General features: G+C 39.4%; 1 long non-coding RNA gene across 2 annotated transcripts in view; it reads left to right on the top strand.

The window, feature by feature from the left end:
- LOC141422443 (uncharacterized) overlaps positions 1-12356 on the top strand; it is a 129112-nt gene that overhangs the window by 74716 nt on the left and 42040 nt on the right. The window contains exon 4 of one of the 2 annotated variants that reach the window (XR_012446977.1): positions 8321-10819. The exons of the other annotated variant lie outside the window; for it this stretch is intronic. This is a non-coding gene — a long non-coding RNA (uncharacterized lncRNA). Of the gene's footprint in view, positions 1-8320; positions 10820-12356 lie in introns of those variants that run through there. 2 annotated transcript variants of the gene reach the window in all.

Raw genomic sequence — 12356 nt, 5'->3', positions numbered from 1 at the left:
TTCTTACAAAGCATTTACCCATAGGAGACATCATTTTATTTATTCTTTTCAGGTTCTTTAGGGCTTTCTGATTGACAAGGAGCAAATAATGATTAGATCCCAAAGGATAAGTCAAAGAATAAAATGAGGACATAGGAAAATAACACTATAAATGAGTAGCCTTGGTACCATCCTTCTGCACCCAAGACATCTATTTGCTTTTCAGATGTTAAATAGTAATTATGTTCTCCATGTACATAAAGCAGGAGAATGGTAAGGAACGTGCCAGGCTTAGGAAAATAGGCCATAGTATGTTCAGAAATAAAAGCTCTCAACAAGTCACCCATCAAACCAAGTTAAGCTATGGCAGCACACCAATAACAGATTTTCAGGCATTTGTTCACTTAGTAAATTACATTTTTATTAGTCATTCATTGTGTGCTGAGCATTCGTATTTTATCAGTACTCCGTGGAGAAACAGGAAACCCAAATATCAATTCTGTCTCCACGTTTCAGCGTTACTCCTTATCCAGTAATTGAAATAGTAGCCATATTACATATTAGTTTAGTATTTTCCAATTTTTTCACCTAAATTTCCATCTTTCCACTACAACATAGCATAGCTCTATTTTCATACCTCTCCTTGAGGGTCCAAAGTGGATGACAATGTTCTCGATGTGCACAGGAAGTGGGGGTGGCAATCCAAACAATTTATCGATCATCTGCAGGACTCTGAAAATTGGCATATGACAATAGTTGTTGCCAGGGTAACACAAGGATCACAATTACCTTACTTGAATTTAATGTATGTGTCCTTGAAAAAGTCATATGTTGTAGTCTTAAACCCCACTGTGGTTGCATTTGGAGTAAGGAAGTAACTAAGGTTAAATTAACCCTAAGAGTGAGCTCTTGCTCTGAAGGATCAGTATCCTTATAAAGAGAGACACCAAAGCTCTCTTTCTCCCTGCCATAGGAGGACATAGTGAGAAGGTGGCCATCTGCCACCCAGGAAAAGATGCCTCACCAGCAATCAAATCAACTGGAACCAGATCTTGGACTTGTGATCTCCAGAACAGAGGGAAAGACATTTTGGGGGTTGGTGCCACCCAGTCTGTGGTATTTTATTATAGCAACCCAGGAAGATTAAGACAGTGGGATTTTGTAATGTCCCCAGTCACATCTGGATGATAAGAGCTCAGATGATGAGAAGGAAGAACTCAGTTGCAAGTCACAGCAGAAAGTACCCATTATTTGCATCAGGTATAGAGCTCCATGCAGTAATTCTCTTTTGGTCATAGACTCCGTGACTCAATGTACTGTGAGAAATAGAAATGTAGTGTGGGAGGAAAAAGACTTCAGAGTTATGGAAATATTAGCAATATTTGTGACATTTCTCCCTCGCTGGCTTGATACATTAGTATTTAAAGCTCAGATTACAGACATGTCCCCATTCCACTGCTTATCTTTGAGATTTCACTTGAGTTCACAATACACTTTGCTCGGGGCTGCAAGTGCAAGGGATTGTTGTAGAAGGGCTGAGTTAGAAAGGAGGTGGATGAAGGTAGAAATAACAACCTCTATCCACTTTTTAAATGTTTTACAACGTCCTTGAGAATTGCTCATTAATGCAGGAGATGATTGGTTTTTGCTTATTTATATTTCACATATTTGTGTTTATTTAAGTAAGCCCAATCTTACTACATTAAAGTACAGTCATGAAGTCCCTTTCAGGTCTATGAAATATGTCCTTACCAAGGAACACAGTTTAGATTTTAAAATATAACATGAATAGTAATATATGATGGTTCCTATTTATTATGGTTTTTACTTTATATTAAATATTTCAAGAATATGATACCTATTAGTCACTTAGTGATACCACTTGTTACAAAGTATTCTCTTTTCCCTACTTTCCTCCCTTTCCAAACTAATCATGCACTTGAATTGATATTTATCATTCCCTCACATATTTTAATGATTTTACTATAAATGAATGTCATCCTAAAAATACTGAGTATTGGATTAATGGTTTTTAAGTCGCAATTAAATTACAATATGCTGTAATGTTATGTTTTTGAAATTTATCCATCATGTATATAGTTCTATTTCTTTCAGTTTTCTATTTAATAGTAACATTTTATGAATATACCACAATTAATTTATTCTTTTCCTATTGACAAATATAGAGGACATTTCCAATTTGTTGCTATTACTAACATATATTAATTATACAAAATAATGGGTTTCATTATGATATTTTCATACGTGCATATAAAATACCTTGATCATATTTGTGACCCCCACCACACTTACCCACCTTCCCCTTTTGGCTGGTCCCCTTACTATACCCTAATAATACCCCCTCTACTTCATGGATTTTTAGATTCCACATATGAGGAAAAAAAAGAAGATATTTGTCTTTCTAAGTCTGGTTTATGTCGCCTAACATGATGATCTCCAGCTCCGTCCATTTTCCTGTAAAATACATGATTTTTATCTTCTTAATCACCGAGTAATACTCTGTACATGTATATGCCACATTTTCTTTACCCATTCATGCACTGATGGGCACCTGAGCTGATTCCATAACTTGGCTATCAAGAATAGAGCTCAATAAACATGAATGCTCTGGCATCTCCATTGTAAGATAACTTTGGTTCCTTTGGGAGTGGTAAAGGTAGATCACATGACACTCTGTTTTTAGTTTTTGATCAACCTCCATTCTGACTTCAGAGGAGATGGACAAATTTATATGCTCACCAACAAAGCAAAGGGTCTCCTTTTTCCTGCATCCTCACCAGCATTTGTTGTTTGTCCTCCTTGTTGACCTCCATTATGACTGGGGTGAGAGAGAATCTCAGTGTTGCATTTCCTTTGTGGCTAAAGATGTTTAATATTTCTTCATTTTTTATTAGCCATTTGTACTTCCTCTTTTCTTAACTGCCTGCTTACTAGTTGGATTATTTTTTCTTTTGGCATCTAATTTTTTTCTTTGATTATATATCCTAGATATTAATCCTATGTCAGATTAACAGCTGACAAAGCTTTTCTTACCCATTATGTAGGCTATCTCAATCCTCTAGTGATTGTTTCCTTTGCTGTACAAAGCTTTTTAGATTGTCAATTCTTACTGTTATTTCCTGAAGTATTAAAGTCAGTACCTATGCCTATATCTTTAAGTGTTCTCCCATAATATTTTCAAAGTTTCAGATCTTACATTAAGGTCTTTAATCCATTTTGAGTGGATTTTTGTACAGAGTAAGAGGTAGGGAGTAGTTGCAGTCTTCTATATGTGGACATCCACTTTTTTTCCTGCACCACTGTTGAAGAGACTATCTTTTCTCCCATATATGCGTTTTGGCTCCTTTGTTGAAAATCAGATGTCTATAGCTGTGTGGGTTTATATCTGGGTCCTCCATTTTATTCCACTGGACTGTGTATCTGTTTTTGTTGTAGTACCATGTTGTTTTCGTTACTGTGGTTCTGTGGCATAATTTGAAGTCAGGTGATTCCATATGCATTTTATATCGTTTTTCTATTTCTTTAAAAAATGTCATTGTATTTTTATTAGGATTTCAATGAAACATAGATGGTTTTGGTAATGTGGCCATTTGCAAAATATTAAGTCTGCTAAACCATGAACATGGATGTCTTCCCACCTGTTAGTGACTTCTTCAATTTCTTTCTTCAGTATTTTACAGTGTTAATCACAGAGGTCTTATACATCGTGATTAGGTTTGTTTATTCCTAGGTATTTTACTTATATTTTAAGGCTATTGTGATATCTTTCTCAGTGAATTTATTGTTAGTGAATAGAAAAAGTATTTATTATGTAGTTGACTTTGTATCCTACTACTTAGCAGAAAGTGTGTACCACATCTAAGGGTCTTCTGGTCTAGAGTCTTCATAGTCTTTTAAGGAGTATCATATCACCTTCAAATAGGGATATATACAGCTATAAAAGCCTATATTTGGACTTTGAGCACATGATAAAAGCGAGAGCACACAAGGGGAGGCATGAGGATAGGTAAGACACCTAAAAAACTAGCTAGCATTTGTTGCCCTGAACGTAGAGAAACTAAAGCAGATACCTTAAAAGCAACTGAGGCCAATAGGAAAAGGGGACCAGGAACTAGAGAAAAGGTGAGATCAAAAAGAATTAACCTAGAAGGTAACATCCACACACAGGAAATCAATGTGAGTCAACTCCCTGTATAGCTATCCTTATCTCAACCAGCAAAAATGCTTCTTCCTTCCTATTATTGCTTATACTCTCTCTTCAACAAAATTAGAGATAAGGGCAGAATAGTTTCTGCTGGGTATTGGGGGGGGAGAGGGAGGGGGCGGAGTGGGTGGTAAGGGAGGGGATGGGGGCAGGGGGGAGAAATGACCCAAGCCTTGTATGCACATATGAATAATAAAACAATTTAATTAATTAATTAATTAATTAAAATGAAAAATAAATAAATAAAAATAAAAAATAAAAAATCAGAGATATTTGGTTCTAATCTATATATTTAAATTAATCAGAACTGATTTTTAAAAAGGTCTCCATAGAAAGACAAAACACCAAAAAATAAAACACTAAAGAAAAAATAATTAAGGATTTTTTTTAGAAGGAGAACCGATTTCCTGTTCCATAAGGAGGTCAATTGTGTGAGTAGCAGTGAAGTCCTCAACCTATGCTGACTTGTTCTTCTTTCTCTGAACACTGGGCTATGGCCACATGGTGGGGCAAGGTCTGTGTTCTACTTGGCTTCCTCTTCTTTCCTTTGCAGTGCTCACCTAGCAGCCAGAGGGTGTGATTGGTGGCCTACTGGAGCTATTCGTATGTTTAGTGTCCACCCATGGCTCCTGCCCTGTGACTTGTCTGTTAAGGTCTTATATCATTTTTCTGCTGACTTTCTGATCTTTAGTCTGTGTCTTTGAATGAATTTTGTACTTTAAAAATATATTCCAAGTACCAATCATTACATGTTTTTCAAGTATCTTTCAATTATTCAGGGAACATTTTATTTTAAATATACTCAATTTAATCTACATATTTCCCCATGGCCTGTGTTATTTGCATTTTTTTAATCCCTCTCTACATAAAATTAGATATTCTTTAATATTTTTCTCTCAAATTTGTAATTTCACTTATGCCTGTAGTCTACCTGGAAAGTATTTTTGTGTTAAGAAGAAGGTCTAATTTTAATATTTTGCGTATGGATATCCAATTGTCTCAGCACCATTAATCGAATAGTCCATCATTCTGATCTACTTGATAATATTCTGCTGTAAATTGTTTCTATTATGTATAATTTTGTTTCTGGGTTCTCCAGATAGGAACACAAGGTATGGATCTTGATTGACTTTACCCCACATGATCACTGGCTTGGTCTCCTGAAGATGAAGCAGTTTATTATTTCCATCACACTGGCTCCTCTGAGCATGGAAATGAAACTTTTGACAACATATTCAGAAAGGTCACTTCCCCCAGTAGAAAGAAAGTAGGTTAAACTCTTTTCACCAAACCTTGATTTTCTGTAAGAGATTATAGAAATGCACAGTATCAACAAAATTATTTAGTTTGCTTTCAAAAAGGACTCATCTATCAATATTTTACTTTATATTTGTCACACCCCAGGGTTGCATCCCAGTTTTGGTTTTAAATAGTGACACCACATGGTCTCAATTTATCTTTATCTTGCATTTTAAACTATGGACAAATGCAAGTGAAAAATATCATCCCCACTGTTCAGAATGTAACTATCACTTTCTTTTTTTACTTCTCACAAGATGCATAAGTTCTCTGATTGATAATCTCTTCTTCCTTGCTCCACATTATCGGTAGACAAGGTAGATTGAAAGGTAATTCTGCAAATGACAGGTATGGTAATTTATCATTGATAAGGCTCACAGATTGATAAAAAAGGGCTTATCCAGTGTTTCTTAAGTGAATTTGATCCCTGTTATATAGCTGTTCCGGGCTATGACTGAGGAATTTCACTAAAGGTACATCCCCAAAATGAACGTGTTATGGTCTCCAGATACACACAGCTATAAAATGTTCTGTGGGCAGAGACTTGGGTGCAATTTCTAGTCTTCATTCACCTCTAAAAATATCTTGCCTAATCACATAAACAAAGCACCACTTTTCTAACGGATATTAGCAGTTTAATTATTTGATCAAGTCAGGAAAAGATCTGTGATTGCACTCACTTCAACAAATCTGCATGGATTCAACATTTGTTGATGTCTGCTATGTGACGGATTAACATCAGCTCATTACCATAACTTCTCTCCCTCGGCAAACTTTGATGAGGTATAAAGCTTTATCAATTCAGCATGCCTCTTTGTGGGCTTTATTTAGCAGGCCAACTTGGTCAGCAAGATTGCCTCCTAAGTGACATCCTAAAGGTCTCTGAACTGAAAGTTAGATCTAGGACATAACTTCCTACACCACACCTCCCAGGCCAGATGGTTACAGTAAACGCTGTACCCTCTGAGCAGCCACAATGCTCCCAACTTTCTAAAATTGAGCATTTTCAGCTGCATCCTGCCTTCCTCATCTACACATCTAATGTCTTCCTTCAGACGCACTCTAGTTGCTGAGGAGGAGGGAGAATTACACTGCAGCCTTCAATGCCGTCTGCAGCTGCTTGTTAAATTTATCAGATTTCCGATCCCCGGATGGGCGTAACTGACTTCCTTTCAAATGGGAACAACTTCTCTAAGACTCCAACACAGCAAGTGAAGAACAGTCAGGAGCGTGTTTGATTCATGGGGTGTGTCTATTTCCTCATTAAAAGTTGTCTTTAATTTGGGCTTTGAAAATTTAGGCAAAGCTTCAAGTTAAAGAGACATGGATGGTGGGAACAGGAAAACTGTTGAATCAGAGACAAATGTTCTTGCTGGAATGTAGATGCTATAAACAGACAGGTCATAATTCATACAAGCACAGTAAATGTTTGTAAGTTGAATTTAGAGCTGGAATAAGAGTAACTCTTTTCACTCTCAGATGCCCTTGGTTTCTTCTGTACTTCTTAGTATTGGATTCTGCCTGCCACCAGCCATCTTGAGGAAGTATACCAGCCCCACAAGGGATTTCTACTCTCATTACTGAGTGATTTCTCATACTGCACACTACACTCAGGATACTATAAGAACACAGTGATTCACCTCAAGGCAAGCTCCCGATGGCCTTGATTTATAATTCAGAACTCTTAGGGACTGTTTTCTCAGAATATTAACCCGTTAATGTTTTTGAAGGAAAAAGAAGGGAGGAAAACTGTTTAGGCACAAAAAAAGTGTGCATTAAAAGTGTCACTATGTGTTTGTCATTGCAAGCAACTGAAGCCACACTCCCGCCTCCACCCTGCAGATGTCATACAGCAATAGCCTCTTGTGTTCAGTGGTGCTTGTACCAGCAGACTCTTTGCTTTCATTATTCATCCAAGCCCCTGGAAAGCTTCAATCTAGGTTACATGAGGCTTAAGGATTCCCACTGCATTAGACGGTACATAGTCACCTGCTCACAGAGCAGTGTGTCTTGTTCAGGAAGGAAAGACGGAGGAGACAACATCAACCTCTTGGTATTGAGCACCTGGATGTTCCCTTTTCCCTGCTCCAGCCAACTGGGCAGAATATTCATTCCCAAGTCCAAGGCAGGCTGGTCCCTTCCTAGAAGGCAGGCTGGTCCCTTCTGATTGCAAAGGGATCAGTGGGCTCCACGGTGCAGCCATAACACAGATGCTCCCCACATGGACATCTCAGGTCTCAACCTCACTGGTGAGGCTGTGCATCTGTTAAAGGCAGGGAGGATCCAAGACATTTCCCACATATAAGCAAAGTCACCTGTGCACTAGGAACTCAATGAGAGTTCTGTGAGTGAATGAGTAAAAACCACATAGAATTTTGCTTTATTGTTCCTTCTGATAGCTGCCGTTTCTCAATGACAATGAACAAACATCATCTGGTAGATTGAGAGCAGACACAAGAAGGAAAGTCTCCTGCCCTGACAGATTATCTATCATTGCCTTGGTGTTTGACACCTAATCCTGGCTTTTGATGGGAAACATCACATATTTAGTCAATGAGCATGTTCTGAGAGAGTCTCATGAGCAAAGGAGAAATGTTGTATTTGGGGGAAGCTACAGAGAGAAAAACCTTCAGACAGAAATGAGACTGAGGCCTTTAGCTACCAGACGCACGTCCCCTGGACCTTGTCTCTCAAACAATGCTGCCAATGGCCTTGTGTCCTCAGTGACTGCCCACATTATTCTGCCTGGCCTAAGTCAATAAAAGCATGACCATCTCCACCTTAAAGTCAGTGCTGTCCTTCTCCTTCACACTACAGGGATGACATCATCAATGACAGGATGCTGACTGTGCCAGTGGACCACAACAGACAGCACAAGACTTTATTCTACTTGCCATCAGCATTGTGACTCTGGATGTCTTGGGGAGGTCAGGGTGACATTTCTGAAGATGAAAGCCCTACTCTGATCTTGCTTGTTTGTATCTTAGCTGTCAAACCCTGTCTTTTTCTCCCTTGCTTTTTTGAGTGGTCTTCCCTTCTGGTTCTTAATCTTGGGAGATGACCAAAATGACAAATCTTCTCATGGATATCCAGGCAGGCACTCTGCATGGGCCCAGAATCCTGCACTATGTACGTGCAGGAAAGACACTCAGGAACTGGCTGGAACCACTGCAGGTGTGCCAGGCAGGACATGAGGGCTGCTCAACCCTCATACCCTCCAGTAGCAAGGTCTGACCAGAGCAGGAGGAAGTGCTGGATGCAAGACTGGTGTGGCCTTTTACTGCCCACCTCTGAACAAGGGACAAAGTCACTCTTGCTCTGAATCCCAGAGAACTGTCTCCCCCTCCACCTCTCCACATACACTCACCCGTGAGGTTCACAAGTGTACTCAAAGGTTTAAGAAACATGTTTTAGCATTCCAACTTCAACAAGAGTAGCTTCTAGTTCTCAGCATGTCAGGACTAGTGACCTCTACCAGTCCTCCCCAGTGTCTACTAGCTGTGCTCTCAGAGCATCTGTGCCCAGGTGTGCCCCAGACTGGACACTAATTCAGTAGATGCTCACAGGTAAGTTGCTGGTTTTCCTACAGAGCACCGTTATTCTCTCCATAACCCCATGAGGCACACTGCCTCCGCTGAGTGAGCACACTGGGACGCAGAAAAGCTAAGATACTCAAAGTGACAGGGCCACAAAGTGGCAGAGTCCAGCTTAACCCCAGATATTTGGTATCAGCCCTTAACCTCAAAGTCAGTCCTTGAGACACAAAGCCTCCCCCAACCAAGATCCAGATATGTCCCTTCCAGCCCTAGCATGATAAGATGAAGCTTTTAACTTTTGCACAAATATATTTCCACTCTGTTCTTGCAGACCTATACAGAATAAGTGTATATATATTTGGAGTAGTTTAAAAAAAGAGAAAACATTATAGTTTGAGACATTTTGCATTTGAATTCAGATTAATGCAGTCATGTATTTATTTAGCAAGAGACATTATAATGAATTCTGTAAAATTCAAACTCTGCATATTATTTTCCAAAATTGTGTCCCTGAACTGTTAGGCATGAACATCTTAGCCTTTTGTATAAAATTTGACAACACACCCCTACTGCCAGCCACACACACCAAGTATACACAGCATCTATGAAACCACCCGAATTAAACAGTGCCTGCAGGAAATATGTAGACTATATAACCTACATGATTTAAAAGTGAACTGTCAAAACACTATGAACAAACAAAAAATAATCTTACATTCCTATCAAAAATATCTCTGAGTGATAGCATAGATAAATGGGACCTCATAAAACTAAAAAGCTTCTGTTCATCAAAAGAAATGGTCTCTAAACTGAAGAGAACACCCACAGAGTGGGAGAAAATATTTGCCAATTATACATCAGACAAAGGACTGATAACCAGAATATATAGGGAACTTAAAAACTAAATTCTCCCAAAACTAATGAACCAATAAAGAAATGGGCATGTGAACTAAACAGAACTTTCTCAAAAGAAGAAATTGAAATGGCCAGAAAACACATGAAAAAATGCTCACCATCTCTAGCAATAAAGGAAATGCAAATTAAAACCACACTAAGATTCCACCTCACCCCTGTTAGAATAGCCATCATCAGCAACACCACCAACAACAGGTGTTGGCGAGGATGTGGGGAAAAAGGAACCCTCTTACACTGTTGGTGGGAATGTAAACTAGTACAACCACTCTGGAAAAAAATTTGGAGGCTACTTAAAAAGCTGGACATCGATCTACCATTTGATCCAGCAATACCACTCTTGGGGATATACCCAAAAGACTGTGACACAGGTTACTCCAGAGGCACCTGCACATCCATGTTTATTGCGGCACTATTCACAATAGCCAAGTTATGGAAACAGCCAAGATGCCCCAGCACAGACGAATGGATTAAGAAAATGTGGTATCTATACACAATGGAATTCTATGCAGCCATGAAGAAGAACGAAATGTTATCATTCGCTGGTAAATGGATGGAACTGGAGAACATCATTCTGAGTCAGGTTAGCCTGGCCCAAAAGACCAAAAATCGTATGTTCTCCCTCATATGTGGACATTAGATCAAGGGCAAACACAACAATGGGATTGGACTTTGAGCACATGATAAAGCGAGAGCACACAAGGGAGGGGTGAGGATAGGTAAGACACCTAAAAAACTAGCTAGCATTTGTTGCCCTTAATGCAGAGAAACTAAAGCAGATACCTTAAAAGCAACTGAGGCCAATAGGAAAAGGGGAACAGGTACTAGAGAAAAGGTGAGATCAAAAAGAATTAACCTAGAAGGTAACACCCAAGCACAGGAAATCAATGTGAGTCAATGCCCTGTATAGCTATCCTTATCTCAACTAGCAAAACCCCTTGTTCCTTCCTATTAATGCTTATACTGTCTCTACAACAAAATTAGAGATAAGGGGAAAATAGTTTCTGCTGGGTATTGAGGGGGGGGAGCGGGAGGGGGTGGAGTGGGTGGTAAGGGAGGGGGTGGGGGCAGGGGGGAGAAATGAACCAAGCCTTGTATGCACATATGAATAATAAAAGAAAAAAAAATATCTCTGAGTGAAAGACTTTGTAACAAGAAATTAGAATATGAATCCATTTAGGTGGAGAAGAAGAAAACGCACAGCTCTGGAGAGTACGGCCTGCTACACACACACACACACACACACACACACACACACACACACACACACACACACACACACACACCCCTTTTCCCCAGGCTCCTCACCAGTTCTGAGCCCCTTCCCTGTCTCTTTCCACCTTTACCCCCAGCCTGACTCCCTCTCTCTCTTTCTCCAGTTTCCCTCCTCCTCCTACTTCCTCTGTCTGCCACATCTCTCTGTAGCCTTTGACATCTCTCATATTCCTTTTCCCATGCTCAGGAATTTGTGCTTTGGGATTAATTGTTATGCTCACTGCTCATTCAGTCTATTGAGTGTTGAATACAAGCTGTCTTTCCCATGTCCTTGCTGCCTTCCCTTCTTTCTAATGCCTCTCTCCTGATCCTATCTGGACAAACTTAGTTTTACAAAGCAAATATCTACCTGTGCCTGTTCAGCAGGTATTCACACATCTTCCCAGGTTTGAATACTCCACATAATAGGGCGTTGCTTTGCATGGGATAGGCAGGCACACAATAGATGCAGGTTGAATCTCATTCTTGGGGCCACTGGCTGCTGTTCAGGGGAGTTTTCCTACTTGTGGTACTGAATGAATGCCATGAAACCTGATCAAGAACCTGCCACTAGCCATAAATTATCAGCTGCCTCTCAAGGAGAATGCGTGTGTCTAAAGCTCACAGCTGGTGCTGAAGTTGGGAGCAAAGGTGTACATTCATCTGCTACATGATAAGTTCACCTTTTCACAGAGATCCCAGTATATGTTAAATAATAGAGGGCAGTCTTAAATACTGTGTCCCACAAGCCATATTCAACTTCTGTTGCAGGACCCAATTTCAAGCTCTTACAGAAATTAAAGGAATGACTTTCCCACATTCACAGATTGGTGGTGAGATTCTGCACACAGAAGCAATGCTCTTTCTTGCTATTAGGTTCTTAACATAAATCATAATGGTTAAAATCCATATCCTAATTTAATAACACCCTTGAGGAATAAATGTGAACGCTCACATAAATCCAAGAGACTGCATTACATCCTCTGCCTCCAGAATGCGACTTTTCATCCATTTCTAGTGCCAACATGGAAGGTTTTTCATCTTATCCATGCATGAAACAAAGTTCTATCATCCAGAGACTTCTTCCTACAATTCAGCTTTGAGACTCTCTTTAAAGCAGTTGCCTAGGTACCACAATGAGCACCTTGGGA

This window comes from Castor canadensis, chromosome 4 (assembly GCF_047511655.1).
Source record: "Castor canadensis chromosome 4, mCasCan1.hap1v2, whole genome shotgun sequence".
NCBI lineage: Eukaryota > Metazoa > Chordata > Mammalia > Rodentia > Castoridae > Castor > Castor canadensis.
The sequence above is the reverse complement of the archived record's forward strand: the minus strand, read 5'-3'. Positions and strand labels throughout refer to the sequence as shown.